Raw genomic sequence first — 7,028 nt, 5'->3', positions numbered from 1 at the left:
AGATTTTATGGAGAAACAATTTTGAGCTTTGCGACCTGCTGTGTTATTCTGCTGGACAGAGTTATCAGTACACTGTGGTTATAGAGGAACAGTACTCAGAAAGTCTGTGGTATTTTTAAGATTCTCCTTCTTACTTTGAAGTCTCTCCATATACATCTGATCTTCTGCACATCGCCACTCCCAGTGTACTCTGAGATTCTAGGGGTTGAGGGGTTGAGGTCATTTTTACCTAAAACTCAGCCCTTTCTAAAATGTCATACCTCAAAAATAGATACACTTATTGTGAAGAAAATAAAAGTATCCCATAACCATATAACACATGATGAGTCTGGATATGGAATGTTATGACAACTTCACTCATTGGCAAAGGCGAGGCAGTATTTCTGTTAATGAATTTCTTTTAATTAAAATAGCAGTCTGTAAATGGTCTTTTTGCATCATCAACATCCCTATTAACATAATCACTTTGCCATTTATGGAGTCAGTTGTCAACAAGTGTTCAACTTAAAGAGTGATTTCCACCAGGTGTGGTTACTTGTGTGTTTAGCACATCATGCTGTGTGACAGTATACAATCTAGGACAGCTAATGAGGTCTTAGCTGTAATTTTAAGGCTACCTGAAAAGTAACAAAAGTTGCAAATGGTCATTTAGCATGTTTCATAAGAAGATTTTCCTATTTTTATGTAGTTGCATTGGCTAAATATGCATTCATATTTAGGATCATTGTCCTGCTGAATGAGGAAATGTTTTCAGGGCATTTTTGTGAATTTGTGTACATAGAATATTCTTCAATTGCACTCATGCTATTTAAAAAGGTATGCATCTGGCCAACCATCAAACAAGCTTTCAGCCACAATGTGAAGACGATTGAAACCTGATATTACATTTCCTTATTTCCACAGAGGAATACACCTCAAAAAAGCAATCAGGATTGGAAATTGATCACAGAAACCTTAACTGGAATGCCTCCAAAAGCTATTATTTCATCTAAGAAAGGTAAACATGTTGACTTATGTTTTAGTCCTCAGCCAGCTAGTTTTTTTTCCTCTCTTTCTTGCTATTTCCTGTTACTGCTAGACATTTTTTCCCATTTTTTTTCCCGGGTCACTACAGCGGCATTTTCCCCCCAATGAGCTCATCCAGTCTTCACAGCTTTATGTGTGGTGTTGAGTTCTGATTCAAAGCAGGTCTGTGAAAGAATAATATTGCTCTGTTTAATCCCCTTCTCCACCTCTGCACATTCTCCATCCTACAGAACCATAGGAGTGTGCCAACAATAGCACCCCTCCCTTCTTCCTTCACTCCCCGCCACCTACTCTGCTCTCTCCCAGATAAAGTCAGCGGAATGGGTGGCAGGTGTTTGGGTAAAACACCATGTCCACGGGATAGGAAGTATGGGCATGACTTGGCTCAAAAGAATTCAAGTATTGTGGACCAAATGGGAATGTGTATGCAGACAGATACATTGCTGTCATCTGCAAATTACTTACTGTTAAGTTTCAATTCTAGAAACAACCATATTAAAATATATCACAAGTGTGAATATTCCATTAGAAAAAAAACGTGTTGAAAGGTATCACTGGGCTTTGACTGTTTTGCTTAGCTAAATTAATTTCCTCCAGGTGCGCTAGTGGAGCTCGGCAAGAGAAGCATGGAGTTCTTTGTTTTCAAAATCTGTTCAACTGCACTTTTACAGCAATAGCAGCACCGCTCCAGGTTCACTTAAGTTTGGCAAAGCCCTAAAAGATCGACTGTGACAAGAGAACAGACCATTTGTCACCTGTTGCTGCTCTAAGTCACGATCCAGTCTGCATCAGTGCTGAGCCCATTACACATGCCGTCTAACAACAGTTACCTGTTGTTTACTTTTGCTTTTAATAGAATGGCATTGAGAATAAGTGACATCTGTGCAACCTCGGTTTCAGATAAAACAATCGCATAAAGATGCTCTTTGGATTAAAAGGCTTTTACAGTTTCCCTTCATTCACATTGTTCGAATGTCCTGGCACTGTGAAACGGAACAGTTTGTTCTTCACTGTCATAGGGAAAACCCAGCATAGCTCGAGAATGAAGTGAACTGTTTTGAAAAAAAACAGACTCACACGCTCTTTTCCCCTTTAGTTTGATGAATATTCTTTCTCAGGATCATTTTTCATCTGATACAAAGACTCAGGTTTGTCAGAGACTCCAAGGTCTGTGATGTCATTGTTTTTGTGGTCAAGAAAAGAAAGGGGAAATGAGGAGAGTGAGTTCACCATGACCTGTGCTTGTCCTGGAGCCTAATACTTTGGTTGGGGGTTTGGGGCTGGGAGACAGGGAGAGGGGTCAGCCCTGGCAGCGTCATGATCTACTCAGCTCTTGGCTCTTTCATCACAGATTAGTCATGATCCATGTTACCTAAAAGAAGAACTCTTGATGCCTTTCGGTTTTTTCTCCTTACTTCACTTCCAAGTCTGTGCTTTCCCACTTGCGGAGCTTGATCTCTTGATCCATGTTTGCCATTTCAACTACTTTACTACTTTACCCTCCGTCAGATTTGAAGGTGTTGTGAGAATATGGAGATTGACCACAGCTGGAGAAGTAGGCTAAGGTTTTGGGAGATAACAAGAGTATGTGGACATTAGCTGGATTTACAGAGGTGAAATTTAAGGAGGGCATGGCCTTTTGTCCAGTGATTATATTCATCGTGTTTGTACAACTGTCAGGAATGTTTATGAGGATTCCACTAATCTGCTAAATCTCTTTTAGTATTGTACTCTTACTGATGCACACCCAGGCACAAACACTCACAGAGTCACACACCTTTTACTCATACCTGCTACCATCAACAACATAACAGCCGTTACCTTTTGTTTTACCCCCCATCCCTCCTGTCTTTCCCTTCTCACCCTATTGCTTTCCTTTGCTTTCTTCTGCTCTCTGCCTTTCCGTGACTTGCTGTCATTAATCTTCCCTCACTAGGGGCAGAAACTTGACTGTGTGCCAGGAAGCGTTCATACAAAGCCAAGACAGCAATCCAAAAACAGAGCCGCTTTTCTTGTTTCCAGAGCACCACGAAGCTCACACTCATGCTGCCGCGGCCCTCGGGGCAGCACTTCTCCACACAGCAGCTGTAAGTGCCCTTAAACATTCACACCGAGCTTAACAATATTTCTGTATACACATGCAGGTTGCCACGTATGAGGTGCATACCTTTTTGTCACAGTCACTCATGATTCTTTTAATCCATGTCCATTGTGATGAGTATGATTTTGGTTCTATGCATTTCTCAGTCAAATATTTCAGCAGACTTTGTCCACTGATGCACTTCGATCTATGTCCTTTTTTTTGCTTCACTCATCTGTACTTGTAATCATAATTTACCTTCAGCCACCAGGAAGGGAAAATAATTATAGCAACTCCAAGAACATGAGTCAACTTCTGTTGACATTTCAGTGTGATGTTATCAAACTCCGCACACCTATATAACATAATAACAGGTTTACAGGAATGAACACTCAATGCAAAAATGCAATTCCTTCTCAGCATAGTCCTACAATAATAATTAAGCTTTATTCAACATCTCATGTTTAACGCTTGATCCCTGCATATTCGGTTGTTTGCATTTATATTTAAGATTAAAATGAGTATGCCTTATTTGTGTTCTGTATTTTTCAGCCAGTGATGACCAGTCTGGGAGGTGAGCCAGAGTTCACCTGGCTGACTGGGGTTTAGTAGGTAAACCAATCCTTGACATCATCCTCAGTGTGTTGGCAGCAGACTCTGGACTTTGTGTCACAGGTGGTAATTGTGCATTGCAATGCTTGGGAGAAGAATGAGTTGTAATTTCAATGTTTGCCCCTAATAAAAATGCAGATCCTTCACCATCATAAAGAGCTACTGTGAGGTTTATAGTCCATTGTAAGCACTATAAATGCCAGCCAGTAGAAAGAGGTGAGACACCCAATGTTTGTTCTGCGTGTGTGTGTCTAATATATATTGTATATCAGTGGCTTACTCTCGCTTATGTATACATCATCCCTTTCTTTATTAATTTATTACAACCCAAACCTCTAAACCTACACCCACTGATTCCTAAATTATTGTGAGTGATGATACTGTGACCTCCACATTTAAGAAAAGGGGCCACCAGCAGTGGATGTGTTGCAGTATCTCATCTTTCAAAAGTAGTGCCCCATTCAGCCCCTATAAACCACACACACACCAAAACACACGCATACTTTACTTCTTAGAATATATCATCCAACCTTTACAACCCACCACCACATACTACTTAACTTGCCCACTTCTCTTTACCCTTAGATCTGTTTTCCCCTCAAACCCACATTATCTCGCAATATGGTTGCGCAGTTAAGTGCTGAGGGTGTATTTCAGATTGTGGGAAATATATACAATGCTGCCACAGATAGGGTTTAGTTGTGCTTTGGCCCTGGTGTTATGTTTCTCTTAAAGTGTCTTTTTCTCTAACACTTTGATAGCTATCTGAAAGACAGGATTTTATAAGTTTAGAGTTCATAAAAACAAAGACGCATTCATTTTATATGCAGATGCACAACATCGCTAAGGTTGATGTAGACAGGGTCTGTTATCTTATGAGTCAGAAGTGTCGCTTTGTTCTTTTGTTGTATTTAAATTTGACGTGCATCGGTGGATTAATTCATTCTTTTTAAACTCTCTCCGGACTTTGAATGTGCTAAAAAACACTTATTTCAAGAACGACTACAGCATAAAATCAATTTCAAGCACGTTGAAAGCTGCCGTGGACTCTTTCTCTGTTGGGGTTCTGAATATAGATTTAAGGGGCATACGTGTTAGAGGCACATAATGGTTTAAACAGAAATCAGGGGACACTGTATCTACCCAGGGGGAGGGAGAGTATGCTTTTACTCGTGGACTGTGATGATCCTCATGTGTGCACTGAGTCGTATACAGTAAGCGTGATATATCACACAAATTATTGCTACTTGACTTCTTAAATGCAAAGATAACACAAACCCTATGTAATTATTTCTTGAAAGGTGGGCTTGCAAATGAAAACCTTCAAATTGTTCAAACAGAACTTCCTTCTCTCTGTGTTTCATCTCTTCTGCCTAAAGCCAACAGTCAGTCACTCATATTTCCCTGTATTTGCCTGCAGGGAGAACACATTAACCTGCCTCTGCTGTCACGCTAGCTTACAGTTGTGTGAGTCAGCGTCAGCAAGTGAAATTGGACCTCGGCATACCATTCTCACACATCAAAGGCGCATGCTAAAGTGACTCCATACGCTGAACCTCCGTGGCATGGTGTACACAGGACTCAAAAGAACCAGTCGGGAAAGAAAACAAAATGTTCTGAGGTCATTCAGTTTGCGGGAACCAAAAGGGGACAAGGGTGACAAAATAAGAGCTAAAGCTAATTATACTGATACAGTAAATCATAGTAAATGTTTACTTTTATTTTGAAGTGGTTGTTAAGATATATTTACGATTCAGAGCAAGAGGCCATGTTCCTTTTAAATCAGTAATGCGAAATATAGTATAAGAAAGTGGTGATTATGTCATAACAAAAATGAAATATGGCTTTCTAATTTTTGGTAGTTGGAAATCAACTCTTTTTAGGGTTTTTTTTTCTGAAAATATGCACCAATGATGACAATCACAACACACTTTTTGCTTTTTATTGTTGATTATTTTTTTGTATTCAGAGGTGCTTTGCCAATGTGCTTCTTTTCTTCTGCTGGAGCGTGCCAGAAAGCAGTCATTATCGTCCAACACAACCCTGTTATTAGATGACTGGCTTGTGGGGAAGACTGTTTGCAAACAGCTGCCTGACGTGACCAGAGAGAAAGTGACACAGACAAACAAGACAGCAACAGAACACCCTGAAATTTGCCTTTGTGACAGCTTTCTCTATTAATAAAACATTGGAAAAAGTAGAAGTGCAGCACTCACCAAATTTAACAAAAAAAGAGAGAACTTTGATAGCAGCTTTCATTTGCGTGACTTTCTGTCAAAATTGCATTAGCCTTCTAACTTCTCAAAAAAGCACAGTTTGTATTATTGGCTAATTTTATGGATACATACTGAAATATTTCCCACATGATGCGGGTAATGAAAGGGAACAATGGTTCCTTGAGGTGCCATGTGGTACACATTTACAGAGAAAACTTGTTTCACTGTTTAGTTACCACTTTGTTGGTCTCCCTCCAAGCACACCTTGGGGTGTGAAGAAGGACAATACAGCCCTTTCACAGCTCTGACCCAACCATCACACCTATCCAGGACGGGGACAAAAGCAATTGTTCGCAATGAAAGCAGAGAGAGAGACAGAAATGAACTCAATATGAAACAATGGACTCAGATGGCAAAAAATATTACACAGTTTAAGTTACAGGAAAGGTGGTGGATTGTAAAAATGTGTGGGAAATTGAGAATTTCTGATATTTTCCTTTAGAGTGTTTGTGCCGTATTCAGTGGTCCAGTGACAAGCAGCTGTGGCTGTAAGAAATATCTATTTAGTCCCCTGCACCAATTGCTTCATATCCCCTATCAAACAACCCCTTTGTGTCACTGTTTCGTCCAAGCACAGTGAAACAGTGAGCTGCATTGACGAGATGCAGACAGATTATCTTGTTTGAATGGCTTTTCCAGAGCAGCAGAAAGGCCAGAACAACAATAGGTAACTTGTTGTAGGCACAACAAATCTAATATTCATTTAACATAGCCTTGTTGTACGCTACCCGTGGGGGCTGCTCAAGCTGGTACAGTAACTGTTTGTATTTGCATAATACACTTCACCTCTGCAGGGCTACTAATTGGGCTGGTTGGAGGGAGCCAAAAGCCCCTGATGAAAGAGAGCAGCAGGCACAGTGATCACAGGAGACAACAATGAAGGGATTGAAATAATTTATTTTGTGGCTGTATGGGACTGTCTTTTCCTCTCTGACAGTCTGACTTTCCCAAATACAAAAAAGAGCAGACAGGGGTTGCCTCACAGCATGAAGGTCCCGGGATCAAATTCACCTGTTGGCTGCGGCTGTTCTGTG

The 7,028-nt window shown here is 40.4% G+C and overlaps 1 long non-coding RNA gene across 1 annotated transcript; it reads left to right on the top strand.

Moving 5' to 3' along the window:
- Positions 1–895: 895 nt before the first annotated feature.
- On the top strand, positions 896–3,874 carry LOC113020720 (uncharacterized). Its single transcript, XR_003272219.2, has 3 exons — positions 896–997; positions 2,963–3,113; positions 3,659–3,874. It is a non-coding gene; the product is annotated as an uncharacterized LOC113020720 (long non-coding RNA).
- Positions 3,875–7,028: the final 3,154 nt, after the last annotated feature.

This window comes from Astatotilapia calliptera, chromosome 4, assembly GCF_964374335.1.
Source record: "Astatotilapia calliptera chromosome 4, fAstCal68.1, whole genome shotgun sequence".
Lineage (NCBI taxonomy): Eukaryota > Metazoa > Chordata > Actinopteri > Cichliformes > Cichlidae > Astatotilapia > Astatotilapia calliptera.
The sequence above is the reverse complement of the archived record's forward strand: the minus strand, read 5'-3'. Positions and strand labels throughout refer to the sequence as shown.